The following is a 27,969-nucleotide window of genomic DNA, read 5'->3' on the forward strand; positions in this document are numbered from 1 at the left end:
ACATGATGAAACCCTGTCTCTACTAAAAATACAAAAATTAGCTGGATGTGATGGCAGGAGCCTGTAACCCCAGCTACTTGGGAGGGTGAGGCAGGAGAATTGCTTGAACACAGTAGATGGAGGTTGCAGTGAACCGAGATCGCGCCATTGCACTCCAGCCTGGGCGACGGAGCGAGCGAGACTTCATCTCAATTTAAAAAAAAAAAAGAAAGAAAGTATATCTCCCAGTCTCCCTTGCAACTAGGTGGAGCTATGGGCCCAAGCTTTAGCAAAGAAATAAGAATTGAAGTGGTATGTGCCAAAGAATTGGGTATTTTCCCATCTCACTCTTCTCTTTTTTTTTTTTTTTTTTGAGATAGAGTCTCACTCTGTCACCCAGGCTGGAGTGCAATGGTGTGATCACAGCTCACTGCAACCTCCGCCTCCTGGGCTTAAGCAATCTTCCTACCTCAGCCTCCAGAGTAGCTGGGACTAGAGGTGGGGGCCACCATACCCAGCTTTTTTGTTATTTATTTTTATATATATATCTATAGATAGATAGATAGATAGATAGATAGATAGATAGATAGATAGATGATAGATAGATAGATAGATATAGATAGATAGATTTTTTTTTTTTTTGAGACGGAGTCTCGCTCTGTCACCCAGGCTGGAGTGCAGTGGCATGATCTCGGCTCACTGCAACCTCTTCCTCCCGGGTTCAAGCAATTCTCTGCTTCAGCCTCCAGAGTAGCTGATATTACAGGTACCTGCCACCATGCCCAGCTAATTTTTGTATTTTTAGTAGAGTCGGGGTTTCACCATCTTGGCCAGGCTGGTCTTGAACTCCTTACCTTGTGATTTACCCTCCTCGGCCTCCCAAAGTGCTGGGATTACAGGTAGGAGCCACTGCGCCCAGCCGCCCAACTTATTTTCTATATTTTTAGTAGAGACAGGGTCTCGCTATGTTGCCCAGGCTGGTCTCAAATTCCTGAGCTCAAGTGATATGCCCACCTCTGTCTCCCAAGGTGCTGGGATTATAGGCAGGAGCCACTGCGCCCAGCCAGAAGGGCCATTTTGAGGGTGGGCACAGTTGCCCCACCAGACATGAACCACGTAACTCCAACCTCTTACATACAAGAAAACAAACGATCTTGTTTAAGCCACTGTATTGTTTTATTGCTTCACTGCAACAGATGTACATGAAGCTCCAGAATATCAAGTGGAAATAGTGGCATAGAAATATTGTCCTGTGAGTGTTACTGTGACCCATTGTATTAGTTAGCTATTGCTGCATAACAAACCACCCAAGACTTAGGCTTAAAACAGTAATGGTTTTTTATTTCTCATGATAATATATGGGTTGGCTGCATTCTGCTGCTGATTTTTCCAGGGCTTACTTGTGCAGCTACGTTGAGCTGGAAGAATGGCTGCAGGCTGGGTTCAGCTGCGACGGTGGCGATGGTTAAGCCTCACTCTTCATGAGGTCTTTCATCCTCAAGGATGACCATGTAGCCTAGGTTCACATGGTGGTTCCAGGACAGCGCTAAGAGAGTAAGCCCCAAATCACAAGCACTTATCTGGCCTCTGTGTCATAGTCACTGATGTCCCACTAGCCAAAGCAAGTCAATCCCAGAGTCACCATGGGAGGGGCCTATCCAAGGGCGTAGATACCAGGAGGCTTGATTCATTGGGCCGTTTGATTAACAACCTCACTCTATCATGCCCCATGAATTTTAGAAGCTCATTAAGGATAATTAGAAATCCTGGTGCAGTACTCATTAGGCCCATCTGCACAGGGACTAATATAGGATTAGGAACAATTGAAATTCCTTCCCCTATTTGGTTATTCATCACCTAGCTCCGGAAAGAAGTTTGACGTTGTTTACATAACTATAAAAGATTTTTAAAGATAAAATTAAAAATGAACGTTGGTGAGAATCAGAACAGAAAGAAAAGGAAAGGAGAAAAAAAAGAAAAGATGGTATCAGGAGCAGGGTTAGAACAAAAGTTGCCTATCCCGGGGCCCAGGCTCCTGCTAGGAGAGGGACTTGAGGTCTCAATAGACAGTGCTGGGACAAGATCAAGGAGACGGTCAGGGCATGGTGGAGAGGATGGGGGGCGAGGATGTGGCCTTCCCATGAGCACCAGCACTTTGTGCAATTTGTGGCACTTTGGGAGCTGGGATGAAGCTACATCTGAAACACCTCTCAACCTTTGCTGTGCCTCTGGATCGCTTATAGAACAGGTTTAAATGTAGATTCCTAGGCCTGATGTTTAGAACCTGTCTTTTTGTTTGTTTGTTTTGAGATGGAGTCTGGCTCTGTCGCCCAGGCTGGAGTGCAGTGGTGTGATCTCGGCTCACTGCAACCTCTGCTTCCTGGGTTCAAGTGATTCTCTTGCCTCAGCCTCCCAAGTAGCTGGGATTACAAGCATTCGTTACCATGCCTGGTTAATCTTTTTTTTTTTTTTTTTTTTTGGAGACAGGGTCCCACTCTGTCACCCAGGCTGGAGTGCGGTGGTGCAAACAGGACTCACGGCAGCCTCGACATCCTGGGCTCAGGCGATCCTCTTGCCTCAGCCCTGCACGTAGCTAGGATCACAGGCACTTGCCACCATGCCTGGCTAATTTTTTCATATTTTTTGTAGTGATGGGGTTTGGCCATGTTGCCCAGGCTGGTCTCAAACTTCTGAGCTCAAGCGATCCACCTGCCTTGGCCTCCCAAAGTGCTGGGATTGCAGGCATGAGTCATGGCACCGGGCCTGGAACCTGTATTTTTAACATGCTTCTCAGGTGATTCTAAAATAAGTGGTCTTTGAACCACATTTTAAGTGACTTTGAAGCCCATAAGTGGGTGCCAGAATCTGGGAAGGATATTCACAGGGAAAGAATAGGTGAGAGGAAAGATTCTTTTTCTTTTCTCTTTTTTTTTTTTTTTTTTTTTTTTGAGACAGAGTTTCACTCTTGTTGCCCAGGCTGGAGTGCAATGGCATGATCTCGGCTCACTGCAACCTCTGCCTCCCGGGTTCCGGCGATTCTCCTGCCTCAGTCTCCTGAGTAGCTGGGACTACGGGCATGCGCCACCACGCCCAGCTAGTTTTGTGTTTTTAGTAGAGACGGAGTTTCACCATGTTGGCCAAGCTGATCTCAAACTCCTGACCTCAGGTGATCCACCCGCCTCAGCCTCCCAAAGTGCTGGGATTAGTGAGCCACCATGGCTGGCCGAGAGCCAAGGTTCTTAAATTAAGTGAATAATTCTCAGGCTCTCAGGAAGATCCTAGAAAAGGGACAGGGGTGCCATGGGCTCTTGGACCTCCCTAATATCTCAGATCCTTTTTTTTCTGCACAGAACAAACCTCTTCCTTGAGTAACTATCCTCCTACTGAGTTTCTCCGCCCTCAGCAGTATTACCTTCCCTAGGACCTGCCTCACCCCTATGCCATCATTGTCAGGCCTCTGAGCCCAAGCTAAGCCATCATATCCCCTGTGACCTGCACTTATACATCCAGATGGCCTGAACCAAGTGAAGAATTACAAAAGAAGTGAAAATGGCCGGTTCCTGCCTTAACTGATGAACAAAAAGAGGTTTCTTCTGTGCAGAAAAAAAGGATCTGAGATATCAGGGAGGTCCAAGAACAAATCACTATTGTGATTTGTTCCTGCCCCACCTTTACTGAGTGATTAACCTTGTGAAATTCCTTCTCCTGGCTCAGAAGCTCCCCCACTGAGCACCTTGTGACCCCCACCCCGCCCGTAAGAGAAAAACCCCCTTTGACTGGAATTTTCCACTTCCCACCCAAATCCTATAAAAGGGCCCCACCCCATCTCCCTTCTCTGACTCTCTTTTCGGACTCAGTTCGCCTGCACCCAGGTGATTAAAAAGCTTTATTGCTCACACAAAGCCTGTTTGGTGGTCTCTTCACACGGACGCACATGACAATCCCGGATGGGAGGCCACCACTTCCCCGCCATTGCTGATTGGACCAGGGGTGGGCACCTGACACGGGTGGGCTAATTAGATTCTGTCTGCCAGGAAACTGGAGCAGAGACAAGTCTCTGGTACCAAGTCTGGCTGTGCTCCACAGTGACAGCCCATGAACCCCCGCTGTTAACATCCACAGGACTGCCCTGGTCCCTGCCTTTCCTGGGTTTTGGCTCTTCAATTTCCCTTTGTACTGTGACACACTCTGGCACCCTCCCACTGGATTCCATTTTTTTTTTTCCTTGGAGGAGTCTCGCTCTGCTGCCCAGGCTGGAGTGCAGTTGCGTGATCTCAGCTCCCTGCAACCTCCACCTCCCGGGTTCAAGCACTTCTCTCTCAACCTCCCAAGTAGCTGGGACTACAGGCGCACACTGCCACGCCTGGCTAATTTTTTGTATTTTAGTAGAGACAGGTTTTTGCAGTGTTGCTCAGGCTGGTCTTAAACTCCTGAGCTCAGGTAATACACCCACCTCGGCCTCTCAAAGTGCTAGGATTACAGGTGTGAGCCACTGTGCCCGGCCTTGGATTTCACTTTTGGCTGAGTTGGCTTCTGTCACTGGCCTCCAAAAAACCTTCACTGTAGCAGGCTGGTAGCGTGAGATGGGGACAGAGTTAGTGGGTTCAAAGTTGTCCCTGTGGTCTCAAACTGGGCTGTCCCTAAGAAATGGGCCCATTGGCCAGGCGCGGTGGCTCACGCCTGTAATCCCAGCACTTTGGGAGGCCGAGGCGGTTGGATCACAAGGTCAGGAGATCGAGACCATCCTGGCTAACACTGTGAAACCCCGTCTCTACTAAAAATGCAAAAAATTAGCCGGGCGAGGCGGCGGGCGCCTGTAGTCCCAGCTACTCGGGAGGCTGAGGCAGGAGAATGGCGTGAACCCGGGAGGCGGAGCTTGCAGTGAGCCGAGATCGCGCCACTGCACTCCAGCCTGGGTGACAGAGCGAGACTCCGTCTCAAAAAAAAAAAAAAAAAAAAAAAAAAAAAAAAAAAGAAATGGGCCCATTTAGTCAAGTTTCCTGAAGAAACCATGAAATGCCAAAAGCTGAGGCTGTTGTTGGAACAGCTGTGGCAGTCCCTGGAGGACCCCTTTTTGCTATGGCTAGAACAAGCTGCTGAGACACAGAAAGTGCCAGTCAGTGAGGGGCAAAGCAGAAAGTGAGCCACTGGGAAGTTGGTGCGGCCTGCACGGAGCATCTTCCTCATCCCTCTTCGGACACAGAGCCCCTCATGGATAGAAGACGCTTAAACCCATTTATGCCTAGTGTTCCATTATTGGAACACTAAGCATGTGGGAGTTATTTATATCCTGCTCAAGGGCATCGCCAAGGTCTCATTGTGAAAATTCAAAAAATTGCAACCTGAGGCATAAATGGGTTCTCTTAGATAGTTCTCGGAGGCATGGGAACCACTGTGTATAAAGTTTGAAGATTTACCTGAAGATTAACCCAAAGGCTGGTGAGGTAGCCAGCCTCCAAGATGGCCCCAGCAACCCCTACCTCCTACTAGTTACAACCTTCTGTCGTCTCCTCTCACATTAAGTAAGGTTGGCCTGGGTGACCAAGGGAGTACAGCAGGAGTGATATAGTGTGATTTTCAAGGCTAGGCCATAAAAGAGATTGGTGGCTCAACCCTGCCATCTTGGAATGCTTCCTCTGGAGGAGGGCAGCCCCCATGTTGTGAGGATGTACAAGCAGCCCTGTGCAGAAGCCTACACATGAGGAACCAAGGCCGCCTGTCATTGATCAGCACCAACTTGCCAACTATGTGAGCTGCCTTGGGAGCAGATCCTCTGGCCCTACTCCGGCCTTCAGGAGTCGGTCATCACAGCTGACATCTTTTTTTTTTTTTTGAGATGGAGTCTCGCTCTGTCACCCAGGCTGGAGTGTAATGGTGCGATATTGGCTCACTGCAACCTCTGCCTCCCGGGTTCAAATGATTCTCCTGCCTTAGCCTCCCAAGTAGCTGGAATTACAGGTGCGTGCCACCATGCCTGGCTAATTTTTGTATTTTTAGTTGAGACGGTGTTTCACCATGCTGTCCAGGCTGGTCTCGAACTCCTGACCTCAAATGATCCACCAGCCTCGGCCTCCCAAAGTGCTGGGATTACAGGTGTGAGCCACCACGCCCAGTCCCAGCTAACATCTTGACCACAACTTCAAGAGAAACCCTGAGTCAGGGCCACCTGGCTAAGCCACTCCTGGATTCCTGACCCACAGAAGCTCAGTGAGAGGATAAATGTATATAAATGTATATGGTTTTGGTTTTTTTTTTTTTTTTTGAGAAGGAGTTTCACTCTTGTTGCCCAGGCTGGAGTGCAATGGCACGATCTCAGCTCACTGCAACCTCCACCTCCCGGGTTCAAATGATTCTCCTGCCTCAGCCTCCCAAATAGCTGGAATTACAGGCATGCGCCACCACGCCCAGCTAATTTTTTGTATTTTTAGTAGAGACAGGGTTTCTCCATGTTGGACAGGCTGATCTCAAACTCCTGACCTCAGGTAATCCACCCACTTTCGCCTCCCAAAGTGCCAGGATTACAGGCATGAGCCACCACGCCCAGCCAAATGTATACTGTTTTAAGCCGCTACGTTTGGGGATGATTTGTGCCTTAGGAGTAGATCGCTAAAATACCTGAGGATGAGAATGTGCTGGGCTTGGAATATCTCCAGAAATCACTCATAAAGGGGGTAATGGGGTGAGGCTGTGTGGCCCAGATTTGCCTCAGTGGGACTTCAGGCACCAAAGGCAGTTGTGCAGAGCCCTCCACCTTCTCTTGTATTCATCCCTTTGGAAACGAAGGGAGGGAGCCCACGCCATAGGACACGGCTGTTAACATTCCCGGCCCTCTCAGGTGCGCCCTGCTTCATCAGCATGAGAGCCAAATTAAATCCACAGTTCCTCTGATATTCAGAATACCAGTGTTGTAGGAGTTATTAAGAAATTATTTTAGGCAGAGAGGAAAAGGAGTCCTTGGAAAGTTTTCATTTTTTAAAGCATCTCCAGAAAAGCCTTTAATATGCAAATGCAGGCCATTAGAAACTGGGTCCACCCAACATGGCAATTCCTGCGTCTTCTTGCCCTTGCCCCACGTGTTCCTGGCAACATGGCTGCCCCCACATATCCCCACGTGTGTAAAACATCCTGGCACCCTGCATTTGCATATTAAAAGGCTAGGGTGGGAGGGCCAGCTTTATTGCGGGCTAAGTGAATGGCATGCCTGGTCAAACCAATCCCCTGAGCCCTATGCAAATCAGACACTGCCTCCTCGAACCTCTGTGCGTATACCTGACTGGTTTGCACCCCACTTGGGCTTCCCTCTCTTGGCTTTGGAGCCCCCTCTCTCTGTCTCTGTGTGGGGGAGCTTCTTCCTTCTGCCTTCTCCCTTCTTGCCTATTAAACTCTCCACTCCTTAAAATCACTCTACATGTGTCTGTGTCATTTTATCTAAACCAGCATGAGGACCAAGAACCCTGGTGTTCCTCCACTCATCAGAGCCATATCACCAGGATTTCTGAGTGCCCTTCCTATTGGTGGTAGAAGGTCCAACTTTTCTTCTCCTGAGGGAGGTCCAAGGATCCCAGTGTCTGACAGTCTAAAGGAGGCCATCCTGATCTGTTTTTCCCAGCAAAGGAAGAAACTAGAAAATCTCATCTAGACTTCTGAGGGCTCAGCCTTCCCCAAACCAGAAATTCTAACAGTTTCTCACAGTACATCTGAGGAAATGAAGTGCTGCCTTTGCAAAGCCCCCAGGGACCCATCCTGATGCAATAACTCTGGGATATTGTTATGGTTGGACTATTTGTCCCTGCCAAAACTCATGTTGAAAGATTTTTTTCTTTTATGTTTTTGAGACACGGTGTCACTCTGTTGCCCAGGCTGGAGTGCAGGGGCACAGTCCTGGCTCACTGCAGCATCAACCTCCCTGGGCTCAGGCAATCTACCTCAGCCCCTGGAGTAGCTAGGACTACACGTGCATACCACCATGCCTGGCTAATTTTTTTTATTTTTTGTCAAGATGGGGTTTCACCATGTTGCCCAGGCTGGTCTAGAACCCCTGGGCTCAAGCAATCCGCCCACCTTGGCCTCTCAAAATGCTGGGACTGCAGGCATGAGCCAGTGCACCCAGGCTATGCTGAAATTTAATCCCCAATGTGGCTGTATTGAGAGGTAGGACCTCTAAGAGGTGATTGAATCATGAAGGCTCGGCCCAATGGATTAATCTCGTGGGTTAATGGATTAATGAGTTAACTGGTGATTATGGGAGTGGGACTGGGGACTTTACAAGAAAAGGAAGGGACACTGAGGGACACCCCTGTGCCCCCTCACCGTGCGATGTCCTGCCCTCCCACAGGACTGCAGAGAGCTCCCACCAGCAAGAAGGCTCTCACCAAATGTGGCCCCTCCACCTTGGACTTCCCAGCCTCCAGAACTTTAAAAATACACTCATTTCCTTTAGAAATTACCCAGTTTCAGCATTCTGTTGTAAGTAACAGAAAACAAACTAAGACAAATGTCTGAATCTGTCAGAGCAGAGAAGTCCAGGCCCCAGCACAAGCTGTCATCCTGGAAGCTATCAGACCACATGCTTCCCAGGAAAGGAAGAGAGATGCAAGGTCGTGCAAATTGCAGGGAGCTGGCAGGCTTGTCCGGGCCCTGGGGGTCTGGTGCTGCTTCTCTCCTACCTGACTTCAAATTTACCCCACCATTCACTTCATTCCCAGCAGACCTCACTGCCTGCAGGCCCCAGGTGGCCAGAGACCAGGGACCTTTCTACTCACGATCTGCTTCCCAAGGACTCCTACTCTTTTCTCTCAGATTCTCCTTTCAGGGAATCCCTGAGACACAGGAGCACTGGGGTGACCTCTTTCCTGCTGCTGTCACAGTCACGGGATGGAGGGCAGAGACCCTAAGAGACCCTTACCTAGAAGAGGAAGGTTTTCTCCCTGATGCCCCACAATTCTGCACCCAGCATACAGGGAAGAACCAAGGAGCCAGGGAAACACTGCCCAGCACCCAGTGGGACAGATGTGTGTCCTGGCCCCAGTGCAGGCCTCACTACCATGATGGCCTGCAGACTCTGCCTGCCCACCTCCATCCCCTTGGCCTGCTGCCCCTACCCCAGGGCAGGGTCTCAGCTGAGGAGGGAGCTGTGGTCACCCCAGCACTCCTTCCCTGCTGAGTTGGGATGGGACTGTGCTTGTAGTTATTCCCACTACATTCTGGAGAACTTTCCAGGCCCTTGGGAAGCGCACAGGAGGTGCTTCTTATGTTGCAGTCCTCCACGAATGTGAGTTTATGGGAAGGCCAGGGAAACAGTGAAGCCTGGGGGCAGCTCTTCAGCCATCCTCTGGCCTGAGTAAAGTGGAGTACAGCAGAGATACAGCCTTCCCCACAGCCAGGACAGACCCAGAGGAGCAGTAGCCACTTTTTCACCTGTAAAATGGGAATGAGGCTAGGAGCAGTGGCTCACACCTGCAATCCCAGCACACTGGGAGGCTGAGGTCAGGAGTTTGAGACCAGCCTGGCCAGCATGGTGAAACCCTGTCTCTACTAAAAATACAAAAATTAGCTGGGCATGGTGGTGTGCACCTGTAATTCCAGCTACTCGGGAGGCTGAGGCATGAGAATCACTTGAATCCAGGAGGCAGAGCTTGCAGTGAGCTGAGATTGCACCTCTGCACTCCAGCCTGGGTGATGGAATAAGATTCGGTCTCAAAAAAAAGGGAGGGGGGAATGAGAGCTTGAAAGGAGAGAGAAAAGTAAAGCTTTTTATTCAACCTCTGCTGAGGTGACTTTTCCAGGTTTCCAGGGGGTGTGGACACACCCAAAGGCAGGGCAGGGGTGGGGCAGGGTGGGGTGGGGTCCTGAGATGGCAGAATTCATTTTCAAAGGTGAGTGAGGCCTTGCTCCTGGGAGCAGCAAAACGGGACAAGCAGAGACAAGGGCTGCTTCTGGGACACAAAGAATTCCTGGAGAGCCTCAGGAATACAATTTGGCACCTGGACACTTTGTCAAATGAAAGATTGATTGAATCAGTGAACGGTTGAATTTATGGCTCGAGATGAGCTCACTTGGAAGCGGCCCTGTGATCATGAGAAAACTTGAACCAAAAGTGGGGGAAATGGCCCAGTGCGGTGGCTCATGTCTGTGATCCCTACACTTTGGGAGGCCGAGGCAGGTGAATCACTTGAGCCCAGGAGTTCAAGACCAGCTTGGGCAACATAGCGAGACCACGTCTCAAAAAACCAAGCAACCACCACACACACACACACACACACACAAAAAAAAAAAAAAAAAGAAGCAGGAAGAAGGAGGAGGAGGAGGAAGAGAAGGAGGAGGAGGAGAAGGAGGAGAAGGTGGGGAGGGGGTGGGGAGAAAGGGCCCCATGAAATCCTGAAGTCAGGAAACCTGACTCCTAGGGAGCGCAAGGGTCAAGAATTCCCCACGTGCAGCTGAGAATTTGCCTCAGCGCCACCTGCTGGCGGTTACCCACCTGGCTGCAGCTGGAAGTTACCGCCTGAATGGGGAAGATTTTGGAAAGAGGAGGACCAGGCTCTAAGATGGCCTGCCTGCTCACCAACAGCTGCTACCTGATTCATCCTGATCCTTCCAAGAGTCGGCCAAGAAAATATATCAAAGCCTGGGAAAAGGCAAGCGACTTCTGGGTGTGTTCCTTTCAGAGGAGTGCCGGGTGTTGGCTATGGCCTCTAGTGATGATCTGATTCTTCAGGGGTGTGTGCTTGTGTGCTTTCGATTGTCTTTGATTGGCTTTATAGCTCTGTAGGGATAGAGGCAATTTGAGGAAAAGAGATCACAAAGCAAATGATTCCTGCTCATAACCGTGCAAAGGAATTTTGTCCAGTAGAGAATATAAAACCCGTAAGTCGAATTCTCAGTTGAACTTATTTTAACATCTTGCTGATTCCATGTCAATTAATAAGTCAAAGAAAATCTTTGACACATGTTCACTTTAATTTGTATGGGAGTCATGATTTTGCCTCTTTGAAAGTTATACTGGAGCAGGTCCTTGGCGCATAAGAAGCCTACAAAGTCTCTCACACATTTCCTCCCATCCCTCCCCCAACCGGTTCAGGCGGGGCCAACAACTCCATCCTCTGGCCACCAGACCCAGCCTCACCCTCCAGAAGGCCAGCTCCCAAGGGCAGGGGCCAGGTCTGATCCTTGCTAGAACTGCGGCGCTCTTGTGGATGCTGTTGAATGAGTCTATGGATATGTTTAGATATAACTCACCTTATTACTGGGGATGGAGCACCAGCTACCTGGGAAAGGCAATGCATGCGTGTGGCCCAACGCTTCTGAGCCTCAGTTTCTGCTTCTGCAAAATGAGGATAACGGGTTCAGCCTACAGATGGAGAAGAAGTCTTAAGCCAGTCCTGCCTGTTTTCCATTTATCTCTTTTGGTTTCTATTCCTACCTCCCATCCCACCCCCAGGATGCTAAGAACAGGAACCAGGTCATTTCCTCTGGCTCCCCACCCTGCAAGGCCCACAGGAAGTGTTCCGTTAAGTCCTCCTACCTGGTGCATGAATGACAGGGGAGGAGGAGGGGTTGGTTTAAGAAGCCTGGGTGTGGAGGGAGAGGGAGCTCAGCAGGAGACTTGGGCTCCAGTGCTGGAGGGCTGGAGGGAAAGGGGTATGTACAGGGAACCCCTAGGAGACAAACCGAAGGGAGAGGCTGAAATGGCTGGACTTTAAGCAAATCTAATGCCAAGCCTCACTCCATCCAAACCTCAGGAGCCTACCTGCTTCTCTGGCCCCTTTTCCCCAAAACAGCTTCCTCTGCTAAGAAGCGCCGCTGAGTCTCTCATACCTGGGATTCAGGCGCCATCTCGTGGCCATTCCTGGAACTGCCAAAACTGAGCGGAGCCCCGACGTCCAAGGATAGAGGAAGCCTGGCCAACTTTCTGGCCCTCCATCCTCCTCATCTCCATCTTCTCCTTTCCATTTACTGAGCACTGACTATGCCAGCCTCTCTGCTCAGCCCTTTACAGGCCCTTAGCACATTTATTTCTTGAACAGCCTTAAAAGGAATTTATATTTAAGGCATGCTTATTATAATTTTACAGCCGGGCGCAGTGGCTCACCCCTGTAATCCCAGCACTTTGGGAGACCCAGGCGGGCGGATCACCTGAGGTCAGTAGTTCGCAACCAGTCTGGCCAACGTGGTGAAATCCCGTCTGTACTAAAAATACAAAAATTAGCCGGGTGTGGTAGTGGATACCTGTAATCCCAGCTACTCTGGAGGCTGGGCAGGAGGATCACTTGAACCGGGCGGTGGAGGTTGCAGTGGGCTGACATGGTGCCAGTGCACTCCAGCCTGGGTGACAGAGCGAAACTACGTCTCAAAAAAAATTAAATAAATAAATAAATAAATAAGTCCAGGTGTGGTGGCTCACGCCTGTAATCCCAACACTTTGGGAGGCTGAGGCAGGTGGATCACCTGAAGTCAACAGTTCAAGACCAGCCTGGTCAACATGGTGAAACCCTGTCTCTACTGAAAATACAAAAATTTAGCCAGTCTTGGTGGTGGTATCTGTAATCCAGCTACTCAGGAGGCTGAGGCAGGAGAATCACTTGACCCTGGGAGGCGGAGGTTGCAGTGAGCTAAGATTGCGCCATTGCACTCCAGTCTTGGCAACAAGAGCAAGATTCCATCTAAAAAAACAAACAAACAAAAAACATTTTACAGATGAGGAAACTGAGGCACAGAGAGATGAAGGAGTTTTCCCAAAGTCACGCAGCTAAGAACTGGACCAGAATAGCTTTTCTCTGTAAAGGAGAGTGACAGTGAGGCAGCTGGTCCTGCCCCTTAACAGCCATTTGGCCCTGGAGCCCTTCAGCTCTAATTCAAATGTGGTTTGGGACTGGGCACAGTGCTCACACCTGTAATCCCAGCACTTTGGGAGACCAAAGGGGGTGGATCACTTGAAGTCAGGAGTTCGAGACCAGCCTGGCCAACATGATGAAACCCCGTCTCTACTAAAAACACAAAAATTAGCCAGGCATGGTGGCGGGTGCCTGTAATCCCAGCTGCTTGGGAGGCTGAGGTAGAATAGCTTGAACTGAACCCGGGAAGTAGAGGTTGCAGTGAGCTGAGATAGCTCTACTGTACTCTAGCCTGGGCGACAAAGCAAGACTCCGTCTCAAAAATAAATAAATAAATAAATAAATAAATAAATAAAAATACAAAAATTAGCCAGGCTTGGTGGCAGACCCCTGTAATCCCAGCTACTCGGGAGGCTGAGGCAGAAGAATCACTTGAATCCGAGAGGTGGAGATTGCAGTAAGCTAAGATGGAGTCACTGTACTCCAGCCTGGGCGACAGAAAGAGACTCTGTCTCAAAAAAAAAAAAAAAAAGAAGGTGCCAACTCTGTGTGAGACCTGCACTGAACAGTAGGTTTTCCTGTCATTCTTTTTTTTTTTTTTTTTTTCAGATGGAGTCTAGCTTTGTGTCCAGGTTAGAGTGTAGTGGAATGATTTCGGCTCACCGCAACCTCTGCCTCCTGGATTCAAGTGATTCTCCTGCCTCAGACTCCTGAGTAGCTGGGACTACAGGCATCCGCCCCCACGCCCAGATAATTTTTTTTTTTTTTTTTTTGAGACAGAGTCTCGCTCTGTCCCCCAGACTGGAGTGCAGTGACACGATCTCGGCTCACTGCAAGCTCCGCCTCCCAGGTTCACGCCATTCTCCCGCCTCAGCCTCCTGAGTAGCTGGGACTACAGGTGCCCGTCACCACGCCCGGCTAATTTTTTGTATATTTAGTAGAGACAGGGTTTCACCGTGTTAGCCAGGATGGTCTCGATCTCCTGACCTCGTGATCCACCCGTCTTGGCCTCCCAAAGTGTCGGGACTACAAGCGTGAGCCACTGCATCCAGCCAGTCTCCTGTAATTCTATCTCAGTTCCTATTAATCCCCTTCACAGCCCCATCACTGTTTATATGGCCTGATTTACTTAAGTGTCTGTCTCCCACCCAAGACTGTGGGCTTCCTGAGAGCAGGGACCTTGTCTGTTTTCTTCACTGCCATGTCCCCACAGCAAAACATGGATTCCAGAATACAAAACAGGAGCTCAATAAACATCTGTGAGTGAACTGGTATATGGATTAATTAATGGACTTCTTCCTGCCCTGTGTCTCAAAAAAAAGACGCTGTCTCAAAAATAAAAAATTAATAAATAATGCAAAGCCAGAGAGGGGGCCAAGCGTGTGGAGATAACGCGAGGCAGAGGCCAGATGGAGGAAGGTCTCTTGGCCACTGGCATGCCCAAATGAGGATGTAACATGTAGTGACAAAGGGACACAATGGGAGGAACGCAGGAGCTGCTAGCCAGGCCATTGTGAGCTTGCATCTCATTACCCAGCCACACCTCCCGCCGTGCACCATGAATTCATATTTTCTATAAACCCTCTAATTATCTTGTGAATAGCACAATTACATGGCATTGCATTGTGTATGTGTGTTTTTAAAAAGTTCGTTTGTTAAACATAAATCTTTAAAATGCATGAGGTTTTTATTTTTTAATTTAATAACACTGGAAGCCTTAAAATTGGAAGCAGCAGGGGCTTCTCCTTTTTTTTTTTTTTTTGAATCAGAGTTTCCCTCTTGCCCAGGTTGAAGTGCAATGGCACAAACTCGGCTCCCTGCAATCTCTGCCTTCAAGGGTTCAAGCAATTCTCCTGCCTCTGCCTCCTGAGTAGCTGGGATTACAGGGACCCGCCACCATGCCTGGCTAATATGTGTATTTTTAGTAGAGATGGGATTTCACCATGTTGGCCAGGCTGGTCTTGAACTCCTGACCTCAGATGATCCACCTGCCTTGGCCTCCCAAAGTGTTGGGATTACAGGCGTGAGCCACCATGTCCGGCCTGCAACAGGGGCTTTTCTTGACCTTCAAGAGGTCGGTCCTGGGGTAGTCTACACGCACAATCACACTCACACAGCCACCCACCCTCACACTCACTTGCCCATGGTGCCCAGCCAGAGGGCAGAGACCTGTTCCCCTGCCACCACAGGGTGACCTTGCGTAGGTCCCTGCAGCATCTTCACTACTTTGGCTCCACTTCACTCAGCTCTTTTACACAGAACATGTTTACATGTTTTACACAGAACATTCCCATCCTCATGGACCTTCATTACAAAACAGTCAGAGATTTGTGTGTCCATGTTACAGACAGGTAGAATGAGGCTCTGAGAGGTGCCTGCTCAAAGCTGCTGGGGAGAGCACAAGGACTGTGGAGGAGAAAAGATGAGGACAGGTGGCCTGGCATGGTGGCTCATGCCTGTAATCCCAGCACTTTAGGAGGCTGACACGGGCAGATCACTTGAGATCAAGAGTTCGAGACAAGACTGGCCAACATGGTGAAACCCCATCTCTACTAAAAACACACAAATTAGCCGGGTGTGGTGGCGGGCGCCTGTAGTCCCATCTACTCTGGAGGCTGAGGCACAAGAATTGTTTGAACCCAAGAGGCAGAAGTTGTAGTGAGCTGAGATGGCACCACCACACCCCAGCCTGGGTGACAGAGCAAGACTCCATCTCAAAAAAAAAAAAAAAAGAAAAAGATGGGGATGAAGAGATTGGAAGGTTTAAAGGTGACCAGAGGGGCAGGAGAGTGTCAACATGAACCCTCGGGGGGGGCTGTGACCTTCAATAGACCTGTGTGTGAATCCCAGCCCCACCATTCATTTATCTCAGGTAAATTACTGAAGCTCCCGGAGCCCCAGTTTCCAAATCTTTACAGTGGGAATAATGACAGCATCATCTCAAGATCCTCTCATGCAGGTTAAATGAGGCAGTACCGGTGAAACAGCTGTTGTTACTTTCAGCCTTACCAAGGCTTGTGACCCCGGAGTGTAGGAAGAGGTGCGGTGGGGAGGAGGCCGCTCAGGGTACAGCCTGCCCAGCCACAGGCTGGGGGAACTCCTGCTGTGTTGCTGCCTCTGCCTGCTTGACAGTAGTTATTTTACAATTACTATCGTCCGTCCTTTCCCATCACTCCTGCTTTAGACTTTACTAAGTGCTTTCATTCATTCATCCCTCCATTCATTCATTCAGCTCTTACAGAGTGCCTCTTATATAAGCCAGGCAGGGTGCCGGGCTTCCAGTATATCCTGATGAACGAGGTAGGCACTGTCCTTGCACCTGGACAGCTTACAGACATCCAGTAGTTAATCACACCAATAAATATGTAGTTAAAAATTGGGTTGCCGGGTGCGGTGGCTCACGCCTGTAATCCCAGTACTTTGGGAGGCTGAGGCAGGCGGATCACAAGGTCGGGAGATCGAGAGCATCCTGGCTAACACGGTGAAACCCCATCTCTACTAAAAATACAAAACATTAGCTGAACGTGGTGGCGAGCGCCTGTACTCCCAGCTACTCAGGAGGCTGAGACAGGAGAATGGCGTGAACCCGGGAGGCAGAGGTTGCAGTGAGCCGAGATCGCGCCACTGCACTCCAGCCTGGGCGACAGAGGGAGACTCTGTCTCAAAAAAAAAAAAAAAGAGAGAGAGAGAAAAAGAAATTGGGCTAAGGATGAGGAGAGAAAAATATAGGGGGCCCAGGTGAGGGAATCACAAGGTGCCGCAAATTAATCTCAACGAACCTTCACAGTAATGTCCAAGGCTAACTCTCACCCCCAATGCCTCAGATAGAGCCCCTGAAGATCAATAGCGATCCAGTGCTTGCCCACGGGCACCAATTAGGTGGGATGAAGGACCCGAGGCCACGGTCAGCTGACTGTTTCTCCAGTTGAGCCAGGGGAAAGTGAGCTCCGCGGGCTTCCCCTGCCCCGGAGAGAGGATTGCAAGAGCAGCCAGGGAAGGGAGGAGCCTGCCTGGAGTCCTGTGTCCCCATCACATCTCTTCCATGTCTCCCGAGGGGTGGGGAAGTTGGCTCAGACCCCGGGGGTCTGAAGCACAGAGTGGGCACCAACCTGGGCACCTGTGCCTACCCTTTGGGCATAGCTGTTCCAAGCTGGGCCCCTCTAGACTCCAAGGGGCCAGATTGTGAGTGGGAGGGAGGTTGCTCCCAGGGGAGGCTATGCCAGGCTGGCTTGGCAGCATGCCCACCTTGTGGCCAGAGCGAGCTGGAGGCTGTGCTATCTATCTGTCTGTCTATCTATCTATCTATCTATCTTTCTATCTATCTTTCTATCTATCTATCTATCCTTCTATCTGTCTATCTCCTTTGATCTGCATATGCCACGTCTTTCATTCAGTCATTCAACAAACATTCATAAAGCATCTACTTTTTACCAGGTAATAGGCTAAACTCCACGCCAACAAACACACCAGACCAACGTCCCTGTTCTCCTGAACAGAAAGGAAGGCAGAGAGTAATGAGGTCATCACACAAAAGCCAGGGGTTCCCTTCACAGGTGTCACCCTTGCAGTCTCTCTCTCCCCGTCTCAGCCAACCTGCAGGCACATGCTGTGGGTGCTGCCTTCTGTATCCCAAGGCCAGATGCTTCTCACCTCAACGCTGCCCTCCGTCTCTTTCAGGATGAGTGCACTGTCCTATGAACAAGGCCCCAGTGTCCTTCTTCAGATAGTTCCCCACCCCAGCCACAGTGAGCTTCCTGTGCACTCTCTCTCTGAACCCTCCATGGACCCCCACGCAGAGTAAAACCCAAACTCCTGGTGACTTACGAGGCCCCACATGATGGGGCGCCCTGTCAGCTCTCCCACCTCATCTCTGGCCACTGCCCCTCGCTCCCTTCCCCCAACACACTAGCCTCCCTGTGTCTCAAGTTCACAGACACATCCCAGCCTCTGGTCCTCTGCCCTGAATATTCCACAACTAGACGTCCCCATGTCTTCCTCTCTCATTCCACAACAGCCTCTGTTCAAATGTCACCATCTCAAGAAAGCACCTTCCTTCCTGCCTCCCCTTGCCCTGCCTCACTTTCTTCCAGAGCACCGGCCTAGAAAAATATAACTCACATTCTTTTTTTTTTTTTTTTTTTTTTTTTTGAGATGGAGTTTCACTCTTATTGCCCAGGCTGGAGTGCAATGGCGCGATCTCGGTTCACCACAACCTCTGCCTCCCTGGTTCAAGTGATTCTCCTGCCTCAGCCTCCCGAGTAGCTGGGATTATAGGCAGGCACCACCATGCCAGGCTGATTTTGTATTTTAGTAGAGACAGGGTTTCTCCATGTTGGTCAGGCTGGTCTCGATCTCCTGACCTCAGGTGATCCGCCCACCTCAACCTCCCAAAGTGCTGGGATTACAGGCGTGAGCTACCGTGCCCGGCCAGAACTCACATTCTATTTTGTATTTGTTAGTTATCGTCTATTTCCTCATCCAGGGCAGGGATTCTTGTCTCTCTTGTCCACTGCTCTATCAGAGCCTAGAACATGCCTGGTACATAAGAGATGCTCAATAAATATTTGTTAAAAACAAACGAAGACAATTGCAAAGTGTGGGTAAGGGCTGAGAACAAAAACCACAGGAAGCCAGTGCAGGATGGAGCGGGGGCTGCACCCACCTGGTAGAGGTGGCAGGTGGGGATCAGAAGTGGTTTCTTTTTTTTTTTTTTTTTTTTGAGACGGAGTCTCGCTGTGTCTCCCAGGCTGGAGTGCAGTGGCGTGATCTCGGCTCACTGCAAGCTCCGCCTCCCGGGTTCACGCCATTCTCCCGCCTCAGCCTCCCAAGTAGCTGAGACTACAGGCGCCCGCCACCACGCCCGGCTAGTTTTTTTTTTTTTTTTTTTTTTTTTTTTGTATTTTTAGTAGAGACGGGGTTTCACCATGTTAGCCAGGATAGTCTCGATCTCCTGACCTCGTGATCCACCCGCCTCGGCCTCCCAAAGTGCTGGGATTACAGGCTTGAGCCACCGCGCCCGGCCAGAAGTGGTTTCCCTGAAAGTTAGCTGGGTGTGGTGGTGTGTGCCTGTAGTTCCAGCTACTTGGGAGGCTGAGGCAGAAGAATCACTTGAACTCAAGAGGCAGAGGTTGCAGTGAGCCAAGATCACGCCACTGCACTCCAGCCTGGGCAACCGAGCAAGACTCCACCTCAAAAAAAAAAAAAAAAAAAAAAAAAGAAGAAGTGGTTTCCCTGAGAAACTGGGAAGGCCCTTCAGAGTGGACCCAAACTAAGGCAAGGTTGCTGGGCCTTTGAGCCTCCCCATTAACCGGTAACAGGCTGCTCCTGGGGAGCAGGCATGCCCTTGTCCCTGAGGATGGGACATTTGACTGAAATCTGAAGGCCGGAAAGGAGCTGAGGGAAAAGAGCCCTGCTGCGGAGGGAGGCGTGGGGAACAGGAAGGCAGCCTTGAGGCAGCTGCGGCAGCTGAGAGGAGGTGTGCAGAGCTGGGAGGTAACTCCTGGGGTCAGGAGCTCAATTTATCGTCAAAGCAATGGGTAGCCTTGAAGGGCTTAAGCTGTAGATTGGCTGGATCTGCTGGGATCCTTCTGGCTGCCCTGTGGAGAAGGAGTCAGAAGAGGCAAGAGAGGGGAGGGAAACCACTAAAGAAGCTGTGGAGATTTAGATGCGCCATGACCTTGGCCTCATGTGGTGGCTGCAGAAATGGAGAAAGAAGGAGGAGGCAGGAAAGTCTGACCCTCAGGGGACTCCAGTGGGTGCCAAGCCAGAGCCTCTACTATGGCTGGTTGGTTGTCTCAGAGGCAGTCACCTCTGGGCTCCGGGGTCCTGAAACAGACTTGGAGGAGATCCTCACTCAGCAGCTTATGGGGGGCTACTCTCAGGGACCACCCCAAAAGGGAGTGAGAAGCAGAAGTTACAGCCGAGGCCTCAGCCTGTTCCACAGGGAATTCTGGGGCTGAAAGGGCCCTTTAGAGGTGACCCAAACTGAGGCAAGGTGGCCGCGTCTTTGAACCTCCCTGTTGACTGTTGAAAATCTAGACTTATTACAGATCATCCCTCTCATTTGTGGAACTTCACAGGTGTTTACATACATCCAAGAGCCCACGCTGGGTCAACCTCAACTCTGGGTGCTGCTCGGCCCAGTACGCAGTAGGCGCTCACTGAATGTTAGAAGACCCAGACAGAGTAGAGGGTGGAAAGAGGCTCAAGTTCTAGGGAGGCTCCCAGCTTTCTTTGTGGTTTGGGCCCCAGGCTAAGACAGAGGCCAAACTGGGGAGAGAAGACCATGCGGTGAGTTTGGGACATGTGAGGCCGTGGCAGCCAGCCCCCCGAGAAGCCCCACCATGAAGGAGGAAGAGGAAGAGACGGAGAGGAGAGGACAGGACTCGGGGAGGGGGAGCCTGGAAGGTGGAGTTTCAGAACACATAGAGGTGGCAATGATGACGCCAAGGAAAGAGCAGCAGAGATGAGGACCCAGAAGAGGGGACGCAGAGAACGTGGCAGGGTCTGGTGAGAGCAGGGTCTATCTTAATGCAGGAAATAGAAACCCCTCTTGGTGTTTTTAGCAGAAAGGTATTTAATACAGGGCAGTAGGTCCTTGCACAACCATCAGAGAGTCCCAATGAGCCAAGCCTCCAGGAATGATTCCAGACCTTTCCACACTTGACCCACTGAGAAAGCCAACGCCAAAGCTATGAATTCAAAAACTTACCCCTGAAGCTTCAATGCAGGGATTAGAAAGCTGGATTTAAGAAGCTGCTACCCCTGCTTTCAGCCCTGCGACTACTTCTGAGCAAGCACAAGGCTGGAGCCTTAAATGCTGGAGACCTGACACCAGATCGCCAGTGCAGAAAAACCTCGTGTTCCCACGACCTTGCAGGCTGGCAGAAACAGCCAAAAGGGGGCACAAAATAACTTAAAATTAATAAAATGACAATTTAGCAACAACAACCAATGCTTGCATAGTGCTTATTATGTGCCACAGGCACTGTTCTATTATTATTTCTATTTTATTTTATTTTTATTTATTTATTTATTTATTGGAGATGCAGTTTCACTCTTGTCACCCAGGCTGGAGTGCAATGGTGCAATATCGGCTCACTGCAATCTCCGCCTCCCAGGTTCAAGCAATTGTTCTGCCTCAGCCTCCTGAGTAGCTGGGATTACAATAGGTGCCCACCACAACACCCAGCTAATTTTTATATTTTTAGTAGAGATAGGGTTTCACCATGTTGCTCAGACTAGTCTCGAACTCCTGACCTCAGGTGATCTGCCCGCCTCGGCCTCCCAAAGTGCTGGGATTACAGGCGAGAGCCACTACACCCGGCCTATTCCTATTTTGTAAATGAGGAAACTGAAGCAGAGAGGATTCTGCCTTCCAAACCTTGCTGCAGTGAGTCTCTTGGTGGACCCTGTCCCTACACAGGCACCACAGGGAAGGGACAGGCAGTGCTTTGCTGTCCAGCCACCCCAGCTAGGAGGGTGCAATGGACTTGAGCGAGCCAAGCCACAGCGTCTGCCCCACAAATCGCCACTACCACTGTCACCTCTCCACCAAGACTGTGATCTGCCACCGCCATTAACAATCACCTGAACTACCCTCAAGTCATTACCAGCCCCCTCACTTCCTCTGCCAACATCAAGATCTAATAGAGCCATCACCTTTTTGTCACTCAGCGTCACCATCAATGTCATTGCCACCACGGCCATGATTACCCCCATTACTCCCACCCTGGCGGCAGGGTGGTGTCGACATGGCAGTGAGGTCACTTCCTTGCCTTGGTGCTCTCTGGGGTAATTGCTTAATGAGATGTTTGCGGCTCTGAGCATACTACTTACCCTGCACAACTAGGAACCCTTCCCAGGTTCTGACGAGGACGGCATGGTTTGTGAACGGAGGGCTCTTTGGCTGTAGTGTGGCTGGGAGCGTCTACTGAAAATTAAAAAAAAAAAAAAAATTAGCTGGGCATGGTGGCGCGTGCCTGTAATCCCAACTACTCAGGAGGCCGAGGCAGGATAACTGCTTGAACCCGGGAGGCTGAGGTTGCAGTGAGCGAGATTGTGCCGCTGCACTCCGGCCTGGGTGACAGAGGGAGACTCTTCTCAAACAAAACAAAACAAAAAAAAACTGGTCTTTGGTAGCAGTTGCCAATACGGTGTCTGGTGGTGACAGTGATGTCCAGGTGTCTCTGGAGCACCTCTGGAAGGCCCATTTTGTCCATCCCCCTGCCTCATCAATGTTTTGCCTTTGTGGTGGAGAAAAGCAAGAGTGTGATAAAATAGCGAACTCAAAGAATCCGTCTAGGTCAACTTAGACAACTGACTTCCCCTCTCTGGGCCTCAGTTTCCTCATCTGCAGGATAGGAGCAAGAATAATTATCTTATTGTGTAATGTGGGGATTAGAGGTAATGCAAATAAAGAACATGGCACGGTGCCCAGTGCCAGGTAGCTCTCAGATGGAAGCTGCTAATATCTTTTCTTTCTTTTATTAAACATTTACGGTCGGGCGCGGTGGCTCATGTCTGTAATCCCAGCACTTTGGGAGGCCGAGGCGGGTGGATCACCTGAGGTTGGGAGTTGGAGACCAGCCTGACCAACATGGAGAAAACCCGTCTCTACTAAAAATGCAAAATTAGCCAGGCGTGGTGGTGCATGCCTGTAATCCCAGCTACTCAGGAGGCTGAGGCAGGAGAATCGCTTGAACCCGGGAGGCAGAGGTTGTGGTGAGCTGAGATCGTGCCATTGCACTCCAGTCTGGCCGACAGAGTGAGACTCCATCTCAAATAAATAAATAAATAAATAAATAAATAAATAAATAATTTATATAATGGTCATTTTGTGCCAGGCACTGCTCTGACACTTTACAAATTTCAACTCACTCATTTAAACCTCCTGAGATAGATACTACTATTGCTCCTATTTTACAGATAAAAAAACTGAAGCAGAGTTAAGTAGCTTACCCAAGATGACACAACTAGTTAGTGACAGAGCTGGGATGTAACACAGGGAGTCTAGATCCAGAGTCTGAGCTCTTAACCTTGGTGCTCTTTGGCCCTACGTGCTTTGCCCTGTTCTAAAAACCTTCTCTCCCTGCCCTGGCCAGGTTGAAGAAGACTCTGCTCTTTCTGTCTGTCATTTGGAAAAGAGCCTCCAGAAGTCAGTCCCTTGTCTTGGGATAGAAATGCCCCCACTGACCTTGTCCAGGGCCTCCCATCCCCCCAGTCAGGAAGTCCTTCCTGTTGTCTGACTTGAATCTGGGCTGAGGCAGCAGTTCCCAGGGAAGAGCCTCTTCAGCTGGGATACCTGGTGGGAGGAGCCTCAGGCGATGTGGTGGAGGAGGGAGGGGGCTCAACCCTGAGCTCTCAGACAGTGGAATTTAGGGGGCGGGTTCTGGGCACCAGAGTGGCGGCAGAGCTCTGGGGCAGGAAACCCTGTTAGCTCCTCTCCAAAGGGGTCTTGCTCTCCCCACCCCTCCACAACTGCAACCTCGACTTCTCAAACTACCTCCCAAGCTCAGATGAAAGCAGAAATGAAGGAAGTGACAGCATTGGACAGTCCAAACCTGCTGCAAGACACCTGGACATCACTGTCACCACCGGACACCATATTGGCAACTGCTACCAAAGACCAGTTTTTTTGTTTTGTTTTTTTTTTTTTGAGAAGAGTCTCCCTCTGTCACCCAGGCCGGAGTGCAGCGGCACAATCTCACTCACTGCAACCTCAGCCTCCCGGGTTCAAGCAGTTATCCTGCCTCGGCCTCCTGAGTAGTTGGGATTACAGGCACGCGCCACCATGCCCAGCTAATTTTTTTTTTTTTAAATTTTCAGTAGACACAGGATTTCACCATATTGGCCAGGCTGGCAAAGGCCACCTTTCTAAATGAATTCTCACCCTCCTGTCTTGGCATCACTGACTCCAAGCCCTGGGCTATGCGCCTTGGCCGCTGCAGGTTATGTGCCCATGTCCTCCCTGCCGGGGAGCAGGAAGAGGCGTCTGTGGTCCCCTCCAGCTTCTATAGTGGGCGATAGGGCCCAGATGTCCGTCAAGACTCACGTAGTGGGGGGCTCCTCCCCAAAGATAAAGGGGCTTTGGATGTAATGGGAAGACAGGAAGGGCTGTCCTTTGATAAGAGGAGGATCTCATCCTCAGGAGTGAGGGAGGAAGGAGGAAATGGGCACAGGGCAGACAGAAGACAACGAAAGTCCTGCTCAGAGAGGAAGCCCGGGGGCCGGGACGCACACAGAAGCTGGAGGAAATGCTGCCCTCTGTACCAAAAGCAAATCAAAGTTGGAGGCTCCCGGCCTTCTCAACTCCAGGAGGCTCAAAGCCCCTTGGGCTCACCCAGCAACCTCTGCTGCCCCCACCACCGGGGCGCCTACAGAGTACTAGCCCTTCTTTCATATTCTGGCCCAAATGTGGGGGGGACACTTGGCCCATTCCCTTTATAGCCCAGTGGAGAGAAGAAACCAGGCTTGGACCCAAAAGCAAGATGTTAACAACGGCCCAGGGACAAAAAGGGGAAATAAACACAGACAGGTATATACATATTCCATGTGCATTTATCTCGTACCAGCCAGATTCCAGGTACCACAGAGAATGAGCACACTGCCCTCATGGAGCTTACACTCTTATAGGGAAGACCCTGAAACAAATCACACTGCAGTAAACAAGGCAACGACAGACGATCAGAGCTGGGCCGACCACAACAAAGGTGAAAAGATGGAGAGTAACTGGGGAGCCCCCTTTAGAGGGAAAGGTCGGGAAGGGCTCTTTGGGCCAAGACTGGGAGGATGAGGAACCAGACATGCAGAGACTAGGAGGCAACTGTGGGCTCCAAGTCCCTGAGGTAGGAACAAGCTTGTCATGCTTGTAGAACGGAAAAGGGGCCAGTGGAAACTGGAACACAAGGAGCCGGGGATGTGAGGGGGAGATGAGGCTAAAGTCTCCCGTAAAGAATCAGCATTTTATTCCAGCCAATGGGAAGCCACTAAGGACTGTCTTTTAGGCCTGGAGTGGTGGCTCACGCCTGTAATCCCAACACTTTGGGAGGGAAAGGTGGGAGGATCACTTGAGGTCAGGAGTTCGAGACCAGCCTGGCCAACATGGTGAAACCCCATCTTTACTAAAAATACAAAAAAATTAGCCAGGCATGGTGGTGCACGCCTGTAATCCCAGCTATTCAGGAGGCTGAGACAGGAGAATTGCTTGAACTGGGGAGGCAGAAGTTGCAGTGAGCTGAGATTGCACCACTGCACTCCAGCCTGAGCGACAGCAAGACTCTATCTCAAAAAAAAGACTGTCCTTTGATAAGAGGAGGGACTCAACCTCAGATGGGAGTCAGGAAGGAGAAGATGGGCACGGTACAGGTGGGAATACAGATTACAACATGGAAAGGTGAGCGCATCCCACAGCTGGGTTCCTGTCTCCTCAGTGCAGCATGAGGCCAGGTGATCAATGCACAGTGGAGGGAGGGGAGAGTGGCAGGAGATGTGTCCATTAGGTTACATCAGGTTTCCAGTTTCCTGCATAGAGCCACAACACAGCCCTGAGGACCCTGGGCCCTAATTGGCCCTCATACTCCTGGGCACCTGGCAATGTCCCTTGAGTGACAAAGGCACTTCCTTGACTGGCCCCTTCTCTCCGTCACTGAAAAGACACCAGTAACCATCACAATCACAATGTCAGCTATAGCCACAATCATAATCACAGTCACCTCACACCAGCAGGCACAAGGGCAGGACAGGAAGTCCTCGAGGGTACCCTAACTTGGTAAGCCAGCAGGACCCCAGAACCTTTCTGGGCCCCGTGGAAGGCAACGGGACTGTCCTGGGACAGGGACAGGGGGGTTCTGGAGCCAATTCTGCACATCTCTTCGCAACTTCACGTGTAGTGATGTCATGTGCGTAGCCTGAAATTGACCATGGTGGAGGGCTTTTGGTTATTCTTTCCAGCTAGCCAGTTTACCAGAATCCACACCTCTGGACAGAGCCCTGAGGACAGTTAGAGAAGCTGCGACCCCCCAACCACAAGTCCAGCTGCCACTAGAAAGAGCTGGTTGTGGTACCACTTTCCTGTGTAAGCACCAGGACCTTAAGTAGGAGCAGTGGAAGGAGATGGCCAGTCATGTTCACAGAGTCCTGGTGGTTGAGCTGTAAGGTGGGGAATGTGGGTAGAGATGGGGGTTCATCTGCCCTGAAAACCCACCCACTGGTGAGCCAGAGAGCCTGGACTTCAGCTCACGGACATCACCTTCACCCAGAGCCTGTGCTCCAGCCCAAGAGCCTAAGACCTGTGGACTCCAAGACGCCTGCCTGACTCACCCTCCTAGAGCAAGAATCCTGGGCTGGTTCTGTCCTGGGAGAAGCTAAGAGCTGCTTCTCCCTGTTCCCTGATCCCAGGATGGGCCCTGACCTTGGTCATAAACTGAGTCTGTGCCCAGTAAGAAAGATCTCCACCCAGGCCCACACAGAGCCCCCACCTGTTCTGGGCTAGGCCTCGATGGGGTCACTCACAGAAAATGCACTCACCTCTATCTGATCCTGCCACAGGCCCCAGCTTGGCCCTAGACTGGAGGCAGAGTCTGGCCCTTGAGCCCAAACATGCCCAGAGCAGGGCTGGCACAGCCTCTCTCACCTCTGTTGTCAGGGCTTGGGCCTCCTGCCTGGGAAGCAAAATAGTGAAAAACAAAATCAAGTCAAAACCCACTATCATCTCCTTGCTTTAGTGACACATCTCTGTCTTAGGAAATAAAGCCTAAAGGCAAAGTGTATTTTCAGAGGCACTAAATCTTCTCCCCTTCCCTGCTGGGTGCATGCTTTGATTTGGAGGATTCTTGCCCTAACCCCTCCCACCCATTGTACCCAAACACAGGCCCCAGTTGCTCAGGCAGGAAAGACAGGGAGCTGTGAAAGGCCCAGAAACTTCATCTGAAACTCTAAGGAGTGGGGTCAGAACCTTATCTGGCTTCTGAGCTTGGGCAAGACCCTTCCCCTTCGTGGGCCTCAGTTTCCCCCTCTGTATAATGGTTTAGCCTTCCAGCTCTGGTATTCAAAGTTAAGGATCCTGATGGTGGCCAGGTGGGGTGGCTCATGCCTGTAATCCCAGCACTTTGGGAGGCCAAGGCAGGTGGATCACCTGAGGTCAGGTGTTCGAGACCAGCCTGGCCAAGATGACGAAACCCCATCTCTATTAAAAATACAAAAGCAGGCCGGGCACAGTGACTCATGCCTGTAATCCCAGCACTTGGGGAGGCCGAGGTGGGTGGATCACCTGAGGTCAGGAGTTCGAGACTAGCCTGGTCAACATGGTGAAACTCCGTCTCTACTACAATATACAAAAATTAGCTGGGCGTGGTGGCAGGAGACTTAATCCCGGCTACTTGGGAGACAGATGCAGGAGAATCATTTGAACCTGGGAGGCAGAGGTTGCAGTTAGCCGAAATGGAGCCATTGCACTCAAACCTGGGGGATAAGAGTGAGACTTTTCTCGAAAAAATAAATAAATAAATAAATAAATAAATAAATACAAAAGCAGTAGGTCATGGTGGTGCATGCCTGTTATCCCAGTTACTCCAGAGACTGAGGCAGAAGAATCTCTTACAACCTGGGAGGCAGAGGTTTCGAGATCGCACCACTGCACCCCAGCCTGGGCGACAAAGGGAAACTGTCTCAAAAGAGAAAAAAAAAAGGATCCTGGTGGAAATTTAGAGCCCCACGTTCAAGGGTTGGAATGGTATTCCTGGATAATCCAGGCCCAGAAGATCCAGAAAGCTTCTCCTACAACATGTATGGTATACCAGGTTCAGGTCCTGGAATGTCCTCTGAGCTCTGGCACCTTGTCCTAGTGACTTGGCCTCTCTGGACCTCAGTTTTGCCATCTGTGAAATGGCAAGAATACCGAGTTTATGAGGATAAAACATGACAGTGGCAAGAAAAGTGTCCTGTAAACTGTAGAGTGCAGTCCTCCTGGGAGGGAAGGACAGTTGCTGTTGTTAGGGGCTCATGTTTTGCCTTCCAGCAGAGTCGGGAAAGCAGTTTAGCCTGGCCTCGTTCTCGCGGGTGGGAGACCTCCTCCGTCCTCCCCAGGAACCACGGCCCCTGCCCTGCCCAGACCAGCAATAGCCCTCCATAAGCCTCCTGCCTGGAGGGAGGTGGCGGACAG

At 50.5% G+C, this 27,969-nt stretch overlaps 1 long non-coding RNA gene across 2 annotated transcripts; it reads right to left on the bottom strand.

Moving 5' to 3' along the window:
* Positions 1-1,100: 1,100 nt before the first annotated feature.
* On the bottom strand, positions 1,101-12,066 carry LOC105494524 (uncharacterized). 2 transcript variants are annotated; one of them, XR_011624270.1, is made up of 3 exons: positions 11,215-11,446; positions 10,541-10,741; positions 1,101-1,525 (listed from the first exon to the last, which is right to left on the bottom strand). It is a non-coding gene; the product is annotated as an uncharacterized lncRNA (long non-coding RNA). The 2 variants fall into 2 exon arrangements; XR_011624269.1 differs by lacking the exon at positions 1,101-1,525 and adding an exon at positions 11,794-12,066 and having other exon boundaries at positions 6,252-10,741; positions 11,215-11,299.
* Between the last annotated feature and the right edge of the window lie 15,903 nt (positions 12,067-27,969).

The sequence above is a fragment of the Macaca nemestrina genome, chromosome 1, assembly GCF_043159975.1.
Source record: "Macaca nemestrina isolate mMacNem1 chromosome 1, mMacNem.hap1, whole genome shotgun sequence".
Taxonomy (NCBI): Eukaryota; Metazoa; Chordata; class Mammalia; order Primates; family Cercopithecidae; genus Macaca; species Macaca nemestrina.